The 17252-nt window shown below is 40.4% G+C and overlaps 1 protein-coding gene across 17 annotated transcripts in view; it reads left to right on the top strand.

The window, feature by feature from the left end:
- The window catches only part of FBXO15 (F-box protein 15), a 184581-nt gene that overhangs the window by 106291 nt on the left and 61038 nt on the right, over nt 1-17252 (top strand). For 11 of the 17 annotated variants that reach the window (XM_054190736.1, XM_054190726.1, XM_054190714.1 and 8 more), the window contains 3 exons: nt 8328-8421; nt 9012-9131; nt 10107-10176. The exons of 1 other annotated variant lie outside the window; for it this stretch is intronic. The gene's annotated coding sequence lies outside the window, so the exon portion shown is untranslated. The remainder of the gene's footprint in view (nt 1-8327; nt 8422-9011; nt 9132-10106; nt 10177-17252) is intronic. 5 more of the 17 variants (XM_054190715.1, XM_054190717.1, XM_054190720.1 and 2 more) reach the window with 2 other exon arrangements.

Raw genomic sequence — 17252 nt, 5'->3', positions numbered from 1 at the left:
TTCCCCCACAGTAATTTTTTGTAAGGGAAAATTTTCCAGATGTACTTAACTGACCGGGTGCCTTCAGCACAACAGACTTATTAACCACTAAGCCAGCATAAAACTTGTAAGTGCAGCTGCTGCAGAAATGGACAGTGAAGAAACACAAAAACTGTGCCTGAAGACAGAAGAATAAATAACAGTATGGTGATAATTACCTCCTGTAGATACTGCATTGTGGTAGTCATCAGAAACTTATTTACTGTGTCTGCCTTTCCCTCTGTCAGTGATGAGTTTCCTTCATCCCCCCATGCTAGCCTGCCTGCAACCTTTTAGAGAATTTCTCAGTATTATGGTTGAAACGTTAGGAGTAATTAGATAAAACATTGCTGTAAATTCCCGTGGAAAGGAAGACATTTATTAATTACCGTAGTTGAGTTCTGGCCAAACTTAGCTTCTTCCGTATATAAATAACTGGATGAACAGATAAACAGCTGAGTAAAGTAATTTTGCTTTATCTACCTCCAGATAGGACAAAAGGTAACAAACTGAAATGACTAAGGAATCGGAAATCTGTCGCTCCGGCATTGACTTGTTTAATGGTGGTCAAATACCTTATCCTCTGTGCAAACTGCTGAACACTCGCTTCTTGTGTCTGACCTTGTCAGGCTGAGGAGCCCTCCTAGAGAAGGGTCTAGCTTTTAAGCCGGCGGTAGGTTGTTGCTGACATGAGTCAGGGCGGGATGAAGTCCTAATGCATGTATCTTCAGATGTCAGCTGGCATTCCCTGTAGGTGTCCAAGGAGTGGGAGATCAGCAGTTCCAAGTGAAACCAATGTGCGCTGTGGCATATTGGCCTCCCGGGTTTGTTAAGCGACACACCTTGTGTCTGACGCTTGGGATCTGATTTAGGATTAGCGCTGGCTTGCAAAAATTCAGCTTTGAGTCGTATAAGAGTTATACAACTGTATATATATTGCGAGGAAAAATAAGAAATCAGAAATCGAAGGTTTGGATTTGAGTGAATCATAGGAATTACGGCAAACTCAAATGACTAAGCAAAGCTATTGAATTTGATGCTCCATCAAGATGTGAGAGTGTATTTGGTGTTATTGTGACTCAGCACTTGCAGGTGAGTCATTCCTCATCACTGGGACCCCAGTGCTGCTGGTTTTCTGGCTGAAAAAGAAAAGAGGAGGTGGGAAAAGATTTAAACCCACAGAGAAAGTTTAAGCTTCACAAATACAAAAGGGAGGGGGAAGTTTTACCCCTACGTAGGCTGTTTTTCTTGAAAGACTATTTTTAACTTCTGTATATGGTATTTTCACTGAAATAAGATGACTTTTCACAGGAACTTTATTTATAGTGGAGGCTTTTCATATTTTATTTTGCAGAAAATTAATTTGTGAGTATATCGAACTATTAAAAGAAACTTTTAAAGCAATGTAGCTTGCTTTCTCCATGGCTATCTCTCATACAGATGAGTTTAAAATACTTCACACCAATAACTCAGTTGTGAGAAGACAAAAATAGTGAAGGGGGATTGAAATCAATAAGTGCAAACAGGAGAATAAAGGTCTGAGAATATACAAACATTTGATGAAATATGTATGTGTAGTAGAAACTGCGAAACAAGATGGTCTTGCCAGCAGCGGCAATATTCTGAGAAGGTGAGGGATTGAGAAGAAATAAGAGGTGAAAAGCAGTGAAGTCCGTACCTCAACTCTGATGTGTCTGCGTGTTCATCATGTAACAGGGCAGTAATAGAATAAAGATGTCATGGTATGCATCCTAATGCCTGTATCCAGCCCGAGCAAGGGTTCCCCGCCTTCAGGCACAATGATAGTAAGGATGATAGTGTTATTTTTCTTCTGAACCTTTTAACTTGCCTATTAGCAGAGATGGGTTTACTTGTGGGGGCTGGACGGTGTACGTTGGTGTGTAAACCTGTTGTACCAGATCTGGGGATCAGAAGGGAAAATCCTTTTTCCTTCGCTGTTCTATTTGCCAAGTTTGGCAGAGACCACGGAGAAACTGTAGTTTGCGTTGTAATGTGCGGCATGGTTGGCTGCTTGGGAGCACCCGGAGATCCCAAGTAACAAGTTGTTTGCACTCACATGCGGCCAAGGCATTGTCGATGCTAAAGATTTTTTTTTTTTTTTCTGTGTCAAATTGTGGTTGTGTCTTTATTGCAAGTCTCAAGTCTTGCAAGGTCTGATGAGCAAGTTCTTTGCGGCTGTTCTGTGCGAGGATGTGTTGAGTAGATATCAAAGCTATCTGCTGGACTGAGTGGCTGTTGCGCTGTATTGCCTGACTAGAGGGGCTAGATGTTGTGACCCATTCCCAACCCTGTATACGGTACTAGCTACATGTATAGATTATCAAGAAATTCCAGAAGCAGCATCAATTAAAAAAAAAATTACAAAATCTGTGGGGTTTTTCTAAATGCAGCTCTGCAGACTATTTGCTGGATGTGATGTGCTGTAAAATACCTCAGTGTCATATTACACCTTTTTTTTTTTTTTTTAAATCACAGAACATGATAAAGTCACTGTATGTGGCAAAGAGACTGTCATATGTGCTCATTGCTTATTTGGATCTGCAGATGTTGAGTTTGGTAAGCCCCTCCATAGAATTTGCAAATCTCTGATGGGAATGTTGTTTGTTACGTTAGGTACAGAAGCAGTCCAGTGTCCCCACCGTAAGCCGTGAAGGAAGCTTTGACACTCTGGAAATGTTACATTAAGGAACATAAAAAGAGGTGATTAGGGACAGACAAGGTCTGTGAAATACATCTGGAGGATTTAATAAATCAGGGCAGTAATTTTTAAGGAATATATAATGCTTCTTTTATGTATACACTTCCAGCTCTATGGGGAATTATTGCTGGCATTTGGTTTTTGTTTACAGTGGCATAATATTTCTTACGGTTGTGCTTTTACTGCATATAGTTGATACTCTTCTAGATCATTAGGTAATTATGTTTAAGTGGTGACTGAGCTAACATGGAGTTAGGCTTAGAGTCTGAAGAAATAGAAATTTGTCAAAGCCCATAAGACTTGATTCAAAACCTTTCACTTCAAAAAGCCCATAATGAGTTTTATGCAAATTATAAAGGAAGATATCTTAGTAAAGTGGGAAGATACAAAGGGAGATCCCAAGTTAATGCTTCCTTTCATCCTTAAGTTGTTACAGGACGTGAGTCCAGTGATGTCTGTGGCATCATCTGTGTGCTAGTGTGAGCCCATCTCTACTTCTACATCCTCAGAACGTGCTGGTGTCATACTTTCAAATGAAATCATGTAATGCAGGCCTGGAGGTTCTACTTAAAAATACGCTCTAAGCTCTGAGAAGTTAGGAGTATACTTGTAGTGAAAAATAAATTTGTATACTTGTAGTGAATTTGTATACTTGTAGTGAAAAATTGTGCCAAAGCAGTGATTTAGTAGGTTTCTTCATTTTTTTCCTCAAAATTATGATAACAAAGTAGTTCAATGTCATACACCACAGGGTGTTGAGTATCTTAAGTATTTTACTCAAAGTGACCAGCAAGAACAGCTTCTCATCAGTTTTTTGGGATTTCAGGCTTTGGCTTTATTTTATTTTTTTTTCCACATAAAAATTTTCCACATTTTTTTATGATACTGCACAACAAAATTGCACAGAAGTTCCCCATTTTCAATTTTGAAAGGCCAAGATTTTAATTTCGATCTCTTTAGCTGAAACCTGATCCCAGTTGCATCTTGGCTATCTTCCAGGTGAAAACTTTGACCTGTTTCACTGGAGATGTTCTAATTAGTTCTCATTCCAACTGCAGTCTTTTAAAACCATAACAAAGCAGCAAACTGTTAGCAAATCTGAGCCAATAAAGGCATAGTGTGCAAAGAATAAAACTCAAGGACCCTAAGTAGCAAGAGCATAGTCAGGCTTTTAGACCAAAACCAGCTTAGCTTAGAGGTCCTGTTGGTTTGACCAAGGCATTTGTCAGTTCTTCTCAGTTGCTTGTCTAGGAACACCACCAACCCCACAAACTCAAAACATTGCAATATTATTTATTAACAGAGACTTCTCTGTCTACAGCTGTTGGACTAGGTGATCTCTAGAGGTCCCTTCCAACTCTGAAGTTTCTGTGATTCTGTTCTGCATGGCTTCTTCACTTTCTAAGTTTTTCTGCTTATGTGAAGCCAGTGTGAAAATATTTCCACAGCTTAATATGGTTTTATTCAGATTTTAATGGGAGGGAAGCTATTTCAGTATTAGGTACAAAGTGCTAGGGAATGTGAATGAGATGCTGAGTTTTCTTGTCAGATAATGGTTTTGTTCTTCCGAAAGGGACCAGCCTCAAAAGTAACCTTTTCAATGTCTTTGGTTGTCTCTTTTGGTTGCAAAATGATGACTACTCTTTAGTAAGGAGTTCCTATTACTGTTCTGAAGGCAGACATTAGGAAGAAAGCAGAGCCATATTAGTCCTCTCAGCCCCTTACTTTCAAGCAAATACTTTTGTTAGTGTAAGCTTTCAAGTATTCTCCACTTGAAAGATGAGGGAAGGGCGGGGTGATATTTGATAAAAGCACAACTTGGGGTGGTTTTTTTTGTCTATGCTCTCCTAGTCTCTTGCCTTCATCTCTTTGATGCAGTTGTCCTTGTAAGACTAAGACAGAAGACAAGAGATACTATTTAGACTGCAGACATTTCAGTTTGAAACTCTCTTGCCTAAGCAGGAGTAGATATGCTGGAAGAGAGTGGACTACCTTTAGGATGAAGAATCTTTTTCACTGGGAAAAGGCCATATAGGTGTTAATATTCCCTTTCCACCATTCACCAGCTGAATCAGAGTCCAGCTATGCACTTCTGCAATGGCCGAACGGGTGGTGTTTGGAGGCTCTGAGAATAACTGCGCTGTGAACAATATACAGTGAATGAGCTTTCCTATGGCATTATTAATTTTTTTCCTGGAGGAGATCTTGCAGCATTATTTTTGTGTGGCGTCCTCTCTTACATTAATACAGTAATAAATGGATGTAAAAGACAAGTGTGTGTTATTTGTCTCTGTCCCATATGTAGTAGGTTAGGCCACCACTGTCCTCTTTGCTTCTGGGAAGAGTTGAAAATACGGTAAAGGCGGAAGCTGTTGCCATCAAATGTAATATGGTCAAGTTATGGGAAGATCTTTGTGGTTTTAATTTTCTGTGTTCTTTGCTAGTAAAAATACTGAAAACATTTTCATTGGTCTTGAAATGTTAATGTTTGTAGGTTGTTACTTTAGATTATATATGTAGCCAGGCAGTTAGTGTTGCTTTCATTGTTATTAGCCACTAAAAGAAAGGATTCAAAGGATTCATGGAAGCCTTCTGTAATCCTGACTTTGAAGAGTACACTTGTTTCTGTTAGCAGCTAAACCTGTGCATATAATCAGTCAAATAACCATGCTTTTCATTGATTCTTGACCCACCCCCCCATGCAGTTTTCAGTCAGCATAATGAATTGCTTTTTTTTTTCCATGGAAATCGAATTAACTTTATTGTTCATATGTTTTGGATTTAGCGTGGCGTGCTACATACCAATAGGCAACAATAAAGTGCAATGTGATTCACAAGTATTTATGTAGCTGTTCTACAGCCTTTATCCGGTAGGGACACATTGAACAGGTTTCCTTAATCTTTGTTTAGGCCTTGAGACTTGAAGTATAAAGTGGGAAAACTGGGACATGATGGTAAAGACTGACCAAATCAGAATGATCTTGCCTAGACTGATTTTGCACAACTCCTTTTCCGATACCTCACTTCGCTTTCAAAGGAACATTTCTCATGTTGTCAGTTTTCCTCAATAATAGTTGCATGTTTGGTGTTTAAATAGTTTTAAATCCACTTATTTCCTTTCCATGAGAACTTTGCAATAATGCACACCTCTTTCTGTGAGTATTTGTAACTTTGGCTGTTGAACTACAGCTATTGGTTTTTCTCGGGCATTGTTGGTTTGGAGCTGAGAGATAACAAGTTACTTGCAGGTGTGAAGGTGGAAGGCTTGGGATTTCAAAGCATTTTAAGACTTGCTTTCAATTAGTGTTAGCTCAGTATTTGATGCATTCTGCTCAGATATGGGCAGACTGTTCTCTCCCCTCTGTGTTTGCTTGTATACGCATAGGAATTGGCTGCTGCCTATCAAATTTGCAAGGTCATAAGAGTAAGCTGGGCACTGGGACTCAAGGTCTTGCTTAGTTACCTTGGTGCCTTATCAGTAAAGAAAGGTGGTGTCTCTGTGCCACAGGGATGTGGGGCAGAAGCAGACTACTATCATCTGAGAAGGTTTACTTCCTGATATAGTAGGCTCTGATGAAGCTGGGGCCTCACTTATGTAAATGTTTAAACAGAGTTATCACTGCATGGATGTTTCTAGAATATTAAACTGTTGTACTGTGAAAGCCTTGTCTATGTAAAAGAACAGTTTCCTGAAATTGTTCAGTAGTTCTTCATACTATTCTAGTAAATATTGAGCAATTGGCGATCAGCAGAAGTTGATCAGCTTCCAGCAAAATTGGAGGGTGATACTGGTGCCCTCCATAGAAACACAGGGTTTTTCTCATTTATTATATGTTCAAAACCAACAACCCTCAATATTTGCAAAACATTTTATCTATACGTATATATCAAATCAAAATGACTTATTTTTTCAAATGATTTACTTAGTTTTTGTTCTGAGATTTTGAATGACTTTGCTTTGTTACCAAGATCAGCTTGAAATCAGAGGTGGCCTGTTTTCAACTGGAGAAACAGGGAATTGCTCTTGCTAGATCATTTAAGTGGTGATTTAGATGCAGTGAATGAAATGCACAGGAGGCAAGGGAGATTGCTCTTTCTGAATATTTTCTGTAGTTGGCTATGTCGTGCGTTGACCCCAGCCAGCAGCAAAACACCCACCCTACCTCTCTCTCACTCACCTCTCAAATATGTGTAATGATTTCTTTGGGGAGACAAATGCCATAATGAATGTTCCTGCATCCTGCCCATTTCCCTGAGCTTTTATTGCTGAGCACAATGTTGCATGGTATAGAACATCCCTTTTGTCAGTTGGGGTCATCTGTCCCAGCTGTGTCCCCTCCCAGCCTCTTGCCCACCCCCAGCCTACTGCCCTTTCTCTGTGTGTGAGGTTGGAGAGAAAGTCTTGGTTCAGCAGTAGCCAAAACGTTGGTGTGTCACCAACACTGCTTTAGCCACAAATGCAAAGCACAGCACTGTACTGGCTGCTATGAAGAAAGTTAACTCCATCCCAGGCACACTCAGTAAAAAACAGATTTTAGGAAACGGGTTTTTTAATTGCACATATCTGTATTTGCATCTTAACCGTATAAAAGATAACCATCAGAGATTAAGTGAAAAAGACGAAAGAAATCTACTAGATCATCTCCAAATTCCATGCTGACTTTAATTAGTATACTGCTGGCCATAAGTAAATGAAATGCTACATTACAGAATCACAGAATGGTTCGGGTTGGAAGGGACCTTAAAGATCATCTAGTTCCAACCGCCCTGCCCTGGGCAGGGACACCTCCCACTAGACCAGGCTGCTCAAAGCCTCATCCAGCCTGGCCTTGAACACCTCCAGGGATGGGGCATTGGCAACTTCCCTGGGCAACCTTTTCCAGTGCCTCACTACCCTTACTGTAAAGAATTTTTTCCTGATATCCAGTCTATATCTACCCTCTCTCAACTTGAGGCCGTTACCCCGTGTCCTGTCATAACACTCCCTGATAAAGAGTCCCTCCCCATCCTTCCTGTAGGTCCCCTTTAGGTACTGGAAGGCCTCAATAAGGTCTCCCCGGAGCCTTCTCTTCTCCAGGCTGAACAACCCCAACTCTCTCAGCCTGTCATTAGTGACTGAAATATTTCCTAGAATGCATAGGCTCTTTTGCATAATGGAAAGTGTTTGAACTTTAATTCTAAGATTAGAAAATAGGTTGATAGGTTTCTCAAGTTAATATGTGCCTTGAACTATTAATTTCTAATTATTAGTGACTGTAGCTCACACAAAGCATTACCCAAAGTACAGTAGGATACCATCTGGGATCTCAGTTTCATGTAAAAAGCGCTCGGTGAGCCTTCTCACTCAGTGGCATTAAAATATATTATTCAGTAAAGAAAAAGTGGAAGAAAGGTCTGAAATCCAAAAATCTGTTCATGACTCTGGGAAAGCTTTTCATTTCTGTTTCAGGAGTAGCTGATTCTGTTTTGATACAGTTGTAGAATTAAACTCGGATGAAGAATAGCGTGTTTAGTTGGATGTTTACTCATTTGGTTCATTGTGGCTGGTCACAGTTGTACATGCGACTTGTAATAATGTATGTTTTGCCAGAGCTTCACTGCTGACTTCCCTGGTCTTCTGGAGAAGAAGAGGAAGGTGGGAAGTACAGAAGAGATTCAGCATGCTCTCCATGTCCAGTTTGCAGGTATCCATTGCTAAAAACATAAGGCTTTCCTTGGAGATGGAGAGTGTTAGTCCCTTAATCAGCACATGGGCAAGGAGTTTGCTAATTTGCGTTTACTGAAATGAGTCCTACCTCACAGCCAGTAACGCACTCCGAAAAGTGATCCTTTGCAGACTCTGAAGTGCTCTCGGTGCATGTCAGCAGCTGCACGGGAATACATCTCAGAGGTTGCGTGCCCTGGCAGTTGCTGGAATACCACCTTGCTTTATTCTGATCTGTTGCCCTTGTGAGAACGATCCGTAACTCTTGGTTTCATTTAAATCCATGTTGGATTGTGATCACACTTTAATTCCATGCCTTTACTACATCACTCTGACTGAGGTCAGATTTTTATTTAGACATTTGTAAACAGTTAGAAGTGAAGCAAATGTAAGATGCAGTCCTCCTCTTACACTTGAGCAAAAAGATGCCTTCCTATTTGTTTTGATATTTCTTGTCTAGAATTCTTTCTTGAGAGTTTGAGGTACCTGTGGTCCTTATGGAGTGATTTCCCTTAAGCTCTGGATCCCTCTGATAAAGACCTCTCCTTATCTGTCTTTTTTTGGTTTTAGGACTTTTCTACAAATGGAAGTGCCATACATGGCTCTGTTTACAGCCAGATACCTTTGTACCATCGTGAGGATTTCTCATTCAGAAGTCATGCCTAATTACCTAAAGGGCACAGGAATGATGTAAATAGCTCTGAGTGTTTGGGAAATTAAGGCTATTTCCCATTTGTTCCTGGTTAGCAGCTGATAAATGACCCTTTCTCCAGTTTGGGCTGTTGAAGCTGAGGCTGCTAGTATATTCATGTTGAATGTTGGACGAAGTATTTATATGCACACTTTGATAAGCTCTTGACATCTTTTGCATTGTCAGTTCTCTATAGCCGAGAGACACATAATGCAATATTAATGAAGATGTTGCAATTAGTAATAAACCACTTTGCTTGGATACATCCTCTCTCTTTACGTGTCAGTGAATGCCAATGAAGGGAGAAGTGACAGAGGGGTGAAGTGATTGAATGGATTTTGGCTCAGCCATCTCTACATGAGTGCCAGACTAGCTCTTTTTAGGATCTGGAGTTTCATGAATATGGCTTAATAAATAGAAAGTAGCAATAAAATATATTTCTGTATATAAGTAGTTTGTACATTGATCTGTTCCTTTATTTACTGCATACATTTGTTCTGTGTGTATATACACACACACATATGCACAAAACATGCATAGATGTGTAGAGATGTTAGATATCAACTCCTTCGGATTCGAGTAGGATGCTGGGTACTTAAAATCTCCAAGGATTTTTTTCTGGTTTCCTAGGCAGGAAACTAGAGTAGATATTGAATGTTTAATTTTAAACCTGTAGAGTATACTAACTATATATACTAACTGGAGACTAGGAAGACTAATTTAATGTAAGTGCCCCTATATTGATGCTTTGGGTGGAAGTTCAGGATTTTGGAACATAAGCTTTTGCAAAATATGTTAGTGCTTTAAAACTGAGAAGCAGATACCTGCCCAGTCACTCAGAAATTACTGGGAGCTGAAATGCAGAAATAAATTTGATGAAGTTATGAGAGTTAGCAAGAGCAACGTCAGTGCTAGACACACCTTGATCTTTGCATCACATCTCATGAATTCTATTAATTCGTGTTTTATTTCAGATAGAAAATCTTTCTGGCAGTGGCAGTGCCTTCATCAAGTATCTCAGTGCTCCACAGGTATAATGTATAGGTAAGGTGCTAATGGATTTATCAGTGTTATTGTAATTGTTGTTTTGTATCTTTATTTTTATAAAATTTTCCATGGTAACTATCCTGCTGTCAGCAGACACGCAGCCACTCTGTGATCAGCTCATTGTAGACAATTGTTAGAGACATGACCAGCATGGTTCCTCTTGGAGTTCTTATTGTGATTTTGTTTTACTTTCCCAAATCTAAAAAGGTGTGTGTATTTCTGCATTTCACTGTCAAATCTGATGCTTGACACGGAATAAACAACATGCTGTTCAGTGCTGAAAATGCAGATGGATGCAACAAGGCCTTGCGGTCCTTCCCTGTGCCAGAAATAGCAGAAGGCATTTAGATTTCCCTCAACTGGCTTTTTCTTGGCAGCGAATTAGATGGCACTAGAAGTACAGAGAGATGCAGCGTGGGGTTCCCGGGGCCAGCTGTAGCTCGGCTTTGTGGCCCAGCTGTGCCTGTATGGACCAGCAGAGGCGGAGCCAGCACCTTTCTTTTGCAGACCTTGGTAAATGTTGAGCTGATCTGTGGTAGGCAGTGGATCAAAATGTTTAGGATCTAAAATGGATTGGCTGAAGTGCTGTGAAGAACACAAGATGAAATGTGATAATAGGCCACTGATTTTTTTCACAGATCCTAACTCCCGTTTGTGAAGTTCATCCTTGAAAGTAGGTACCGGTGTCTAGTACCTGTAAAAAGAAATTGAGCAAAGTCCTCCACTCTCCAAGGGAAGGATTCTTACTCATTACTGTTGGGCAACGTTCATTTGTGTGCAGAGGGCTTGAATGAGACTTAAGTTGTACAAAATACCCCACTGTATATGGAACCTCAGGAAAGGGATGTACTCTGCACTTATACTGAGGGGAAAAATAAGAAAAGCATTTAACTACTAAGTCTTTGTTGTGGAACAGCACTTTTTTTTTTTTTACTGCATAGAAGATGATCCTGTATTTCAGCAGCATAGAAGTGTTACGTTCTTTTTCACTCAGACTAAAACTTGTAACGTGAATGATTTCAAGAAAAGTGAATGCTGGTTTTAAGTATGGTTCTGTAAAACATATCTCAAAGTAAAACCAAACCCTTCTGTGTGCTATATCTGAATTATAAAACAGCAGGATCTAAGTTGTACTATAAAACAGCAGGATCTAAGTGGAAGCCTTTTAAGGGAAAGCTCACATAGGCGATGTACAGCGGGGCAATCAAGACTAATTCCCACTGAGTCAGCGCTAGGCCATGCCCTTAGGATGGTGCAAGTGCTGGCTGATTGTGAGGATGCATGAGGAGAGAGAGAGTATAAAAATGCTTGTAACAGCACATTAATAAAATGTGTTTGCTCTTGGAAATGTCGACATAGGATTTCCCATCCAGTAAGCGTTCAAAACATCAGTTTGTGAAATCATGTTCCACAACTCAGTCTCCTCATTACTGTGTAGCACGGTGCTTGCTGCAGTGCTGGTGCTCAAGTGATGCTGTTGCCTCCCTGCCGTTTATTGTGGTAGCATCATTAACTTGGGCAGTCTTTTATCTAAATGCTTCAGCCTGAAACTGCCTCGGAGCAAAGAAGCTGAAGGAATGAGGCGAGAGATAGGTCTGCAGGATAAAACACTGGATCGCTTTATGGTAGAGTGGTGTTTTATTGTTTAAAAGGAGAGCGTTGATCAGTGTTTTGAATAGAAATAACTTTCTTTAGAAGGAAATAAAGAGGAATGTTCTGTGAAAATATTTGAAACAAAACAATTGCTCACCATAGTGAAAGGAAGCTGGGGTGCATGTAAGTTTCCAAAAGCTGGAACCACTGCACAGAGTTTAAAGTGTTGGGCATTTTGGCAATACGCCACGTTCTGAACACTTTCACAGGTTTTAAATTTGTTTTCGTTGCACAGTGGAGTTAGAAAGAGCTTTAAAGAGTTCTGTGAATCATGTCAGAAAGTTTAGTTTTTATAATGTGGTTTTTGTTCATATGAGCACAGAGCCAGTGCACAGTGATTCTCTTCCCATAAACTTGGTTGGAATTGGTGTCCCAGTGAAAAAGTCCCAGCTTTGACACGGGTGCATTTCCTAGCATGAACAATGGACTTCATCAGGTCATTGGTACTTTTTCAGCATTCCTAACAAGCCAACTTGTGCTTAATTACAGTGAAGATAAATTTGAATCCTTTTGCCTTGTCAAAACTGGCACTGAATCCTACGCAACCTGTTGTCCTTTCAGTTATTAGGAGAGCGTCAAGAGTGAAAGTGGACTGTACTCTTTGCCCTGACAAAACGTGAAGTGCAATATGACTTAACCAACACAGCTCATCTCTGCTTTCTCTTTTCAGTCCGCATCAAAAATCAGGTTGAGACTGTGCCAACAATTGTGCAGTTTCATGACAACATCCATATTGTAATCCTGCCTGTGCGCTGACGATGTGCAGCTTCTTGGTCTCCCTATGGCTGCTGAGGAGGTCAGGCTGGTTTTCATCCATTTGCCCTCTTTCATGTCTGACCAAAATATTTTGAGCTCAGCGACCACAGGAGAAGACTCTCTGTTGTGTCCTAGCCCTGATCTCCCTTCATACTCAAAGGAGGACAGTGGTTATAATGATGATCAGTTCCCTGGGATGGTGCTCAAGGGTTACAGGGGACCTCATCAGTGCTTATAAATATCTTAAGGGCAGGTGTCAAGAGGATGGAGCCAGACTCTTTTCAGTGGTGCCTGGTGACAGGAGAAGGGGCAACGGGCACAAGCTGGAACACAGGAAATTCCATCTCAACATGAGGAAAAACTTCTTTCCTTTGAGGGCGGCAGAGCACTGGAGCAGGCTGCCCAGAGAGGCTGTGGAGCCTCCTTGTCTGGAGATATTCAAAACCCGCCTGGATGTGATCCTGTGCAGCCTGCTCTAGGTGACCCTGCTCTGGCAGGGGAGTTGGACTAGATGATCTCCAGAGGTCCCTTCCAACCCCTGTCATTCTGTGATTCTGTGGGAGTTACAGTGCAAGCTCAGCCACAACCTCTTTGTAATCCTTCCTGTGTGACAGAGGTGAAGAGCTGCCTCATGTAACTGTATTTCTTAAAATCAAGCAAAATCTAATCTTTCATTTGTGAAGCTGAATAGAGAGAGATGCGCAAAGATGTATTTAAAGAGCCACGCTGTATCTGATTTAATAACACCTTGTTTTTAGTAAAACCAGTTAGTGGAAGAATCACAAGGAAATAGGGGAACAATTTGCGATGAGACCTGTATTTTCAGCTAAGTTTCTTGAACCATAAAGAGTGTTGCTATATAATTCTCCCTTTGGCAAGGTCTATGCATCACCGTGATGCGCCTATAAACAGAATGTGAAGCGGCTGTGCTTTGTTAGATGAAGCCAGTAATTCACCAGGCACTCAGACCCGCGCTGAACTCTCCTTCAGGATGCGGTCCATGCGCTGCCGATGTTCAAGTCAGGGGGAGCAGAGGGCATTTGGTACCCCAATGAAGGCGTGCTGCTATGCAGACCGGCGTCCTACCAAAAAAAAAAAAAAAAAATTTAGCAGTAGTATATTCTAATTCTAATTTGCATAAGTGGACGTGGCTTCCCTCCGAGTGTATTGCACTCTGGTGTATTTTCAGCACGCTTGCTGTAAACTACTTGTACAGCTCAGCAGATGCTCTGTCTTCCTGAAAAGTGTAAACAAATTGCTGTGGTTAATGATTATAGCTGTTAAATGTTTGTTTCTGGTAATTTCTGCAATGTGTTGGGCTCTTGCAAAATATATATCTACGCACTTGAGAAAAAAAAAAAAAAAGAGAGTCCCATTTAAAAGCCTTTTTAATTGGTCAAGATTTTTATCTTAGGTCTAACTTTGCTTCAGGCTAGAGGTTGCTAATAGGGGATAAAACTTTTGCAGGCAGGCCTCTTAACAGTCAGTTTCTATTGAAGTAATCTTCCCAAATTTCGGCACCTTTGAAAAATGATATTTTGATGATTTCAGCCAGGAGAGATCTTTTTAGATAATGTCTTCAAATGAGGTGTGTGTAAATTAAAAAAAAACCAAACAACCACACAATGTTGTGTATATTCATAACTTTAAAATCTTGTTTAATACACAGAAAAAGTATACACTAATACTTTGTAAAGGTAGAATGGGGCCTAATCAAAGCTTTATGTTTTGACGTAGAGGGATTCCTATTACTTCAAAACAGAATGCTGTATTACCCAGATTCATTTAAAAACTCTCTGTGCTAGTGAAAGAATTATTTTTGGAAATCACAGAAAGCTTTTTGGCATAGTCAGCACACATCCTAATTAGCGTATTTCCATACTTAAAAGAGTTATGGTACCATTGTAACAGTTTTTTTCAGAAGAAAAACATCAACCCTATCTTTTATTTGGCAGGCCTGATTCTTCTTAGGAAGAATCCGAAATAATGACATAATGAAAAACTTTGTGTGTTGTTCCTAGTAGTTGTCTCCTTTTCTTTTTTTTTTTTTTTTTTCTTCACTCATTATGTACTTTTAATGTTACTCCTATGCTGTATTCCTCAGTTAACTGAGCTTTTAGGTTGAGCTTACATGCCTGATAATGTCCCATGATCTTCTCTATTTTAAAGCAAGATGTTTATAATCCATTTCCTTATTCATCTTATATGGCATTTCCTATTTTGTATGAAAAAATTAGTCCACAGTTTATTAACTTTTTGGTTGGATAAGTGTGAGAAACTTGAAAACAACTTTAACTGGTGGGATAAGTTATCATCTTGCCTAGACTGTATTGTGTAATTAATCTGTCCTTTATTTAACAGACATCAGTAGTGGTTTGGTGAGACTGTAGGTGAAGTTCACTGTGTGAGTCACTGGCCATCATTTCATTAAGTGCGTCCCGCTCTCTGCTGGTAAACTGCAGTTCACAGCGTGGTATCTTCTGTCTCATGAATTAATGAATTTTTCTAAAAGGGAGCGTGTAAATTTGAATGCAACGTTAAATTTACATTGTGTAAATTGTCAACCCTAGATTAAATTTACATCTATTGAGGATCTTCTCCTTATTTCTGTCAGGCGTAGATGATTAAGCATAGCCATTTAAAAATTGTATTGATCAGAAACCTGCTGTTTTGCATTAGAACATTTGAATACCTTTTGCCTTCAAATGTAAAGAATATTCCTGACATTGTTTAAAAACCATGCCTCATTAGTGAGTACAGGTTTTTAACCTCTAGCTGATTAAAAGACCTTTCTCTTGAAGAGTTTCCAGAGCACTTTCCCAACAGGACACAAACATGACTAGACTCCCTTGAAGTCAAATACAATACTTTTAATTGACATAAATGGAGCCAGATTGACAAATGTATTTACAAGGATTGTTTCTCCCACCAGTGAACTGAAGCCCCTTCAGGGAGTGAGGTCCAGTCTCCGTTTCACCAATTTTCTGGCTGTGTACCTTCATTGATTTCCCTTTCACACTCATGACACGTGAAATGGGGTGGAGAGTCAGGCCCTAGGCATGGTGGCTGCACACTCAGCTCTGCGTCGTGAGAAGTGTAAAGGGAACTACGTGCTCTCCCCACAAACGCCTCTGCACGCTGGGCACTGTCATGACTGGATGTATATTCTCTCCTCCCGTATGCCACATACGGGCATGTGGTATTCACTTTACAAAGGGTACAGCACAGGAGAGAACTGGGCTGTAGGCAGGCAAATGCACCCAAAGACACGTAGGGGGTTGGATCTAGAGAGCAGTATGTAGCTTTCCTGTGCTCAGGAAAGCCAGCTCAGGCTGGCTTCTGTAGTCTGAAAAAAGCAATATCCTTTAATCAAACTTCACTCAGCTAGGAGCATGTCACGTCCCAGAAGGTCTGTGCATCATACCTTATGTCCATAGTCGCATGCCATAAGTAATGAAGAAAAAATGTCTTCATTAGCATATCATAGGGCATACTAATCAAGCACAATTGCAAATTTTTGTCTTGGAGATTTGTAACGAAGTTAAATCATGATAGAATAATCTTGCCTGTTGAAAATATCTCATTCTAGAAAAGAACTATTTATTGTTTCATTACCCATTTAATTTTCTAAATCATGTATTTAATCAATATGCACTATAATACAGACAGCAATTGTTTGCCTAGAAAGATTTGGTTTTACTGATGACATTACACAATGAATGACGGGAACATCCTCAATATATCTTGAAATACATGATAGCGTGTCTCAGGAAATCCTACTTGAAAAATTCAAATTGGCTAGACGAGGAGTGTAGGATCTCACAGGATGCAGGCTCTGTAATGTATTCTATAAAAAGACACTGGAATGCAGGCACAGTTGCTAAGTTTGAGAGGACGAGTCCCTTCTGCAGATGTGTGCCAGAATTAACGTTAACTTCAGTCTTCCTGCTTCTTTTGTTTGGCAAGAGCTGAAAATGAGCGTATTATTTATGGAGTCACAAAACGCTTGTAGGCCTGATCCAGACCGAACTTGCCCAGGGCCAACAAGTGAACAACGGATCTCTGCCATGCTTGCCCATGGCTGGCTGCAGCCATGGTAAGCTACCACTGTAAATAATTGTGTGTCATGGGCTGGGGTGCCTTTCTCCCAAGTGACCTCCTGAGAGCTGGCCGAGCAAGCAGAGGTCAACTGAAGCGCAGAGGTGCGACAACATGCTCTCCTCTTCCTTCCCCTAGGGAGGAGGGCTGTCCCTGCCCGAGTTGGGCTGGTCCCACTCAAGGCTTCCTTATGTGCTACGAAGCACCAGCCAGGCCAGATGTCAGTCTGGCTGAAGTGCCAAAATGCCACTAAAGGAACTGAACTGGGATGAGCATTTGGTCTGCAGCCTGCGCTGACAGCTTCATATCACTGTTGTTAAGCTGTGACTGTTTTCAATTATTTTGTAATCATATAATGATCGTGTAATGTGTTGCAGCTGTAGAGCTACGCTTACCAAGATCTTGGTGTATGTTACAAATAAGTCAGATGTTGGAAGGTGCAGTATTTGCCTCCAACTCTAAATTCTCTCAAAGTTTGGAGATAAGGAGCAATTTTTGTTTTAGGTATTGATTTCGTTCAGAAATAGATCTTTTCTTGTTTTTTCTACCATGATGTTTGGTCTCCC

This window comes from Rissa tridactyla, chromosome 2 (genome assembly GCF_028500815.1).
Source record: "Rissa tridactyla isolate bRisTri1 chromosome 2, bRisTri1.patW.cur.20221130, whole genome shotgun sequence".
In the NCBI taxonomy this organism is placed as follows: Eukaryota; Metazoa; Chordata; class Aves; order Charadriiformes; family Laridae; genus Rissa; species Rissa tridactyla.
This window is presented reverse-complemented; position numbering and strand designations above follow the sequence as displayed.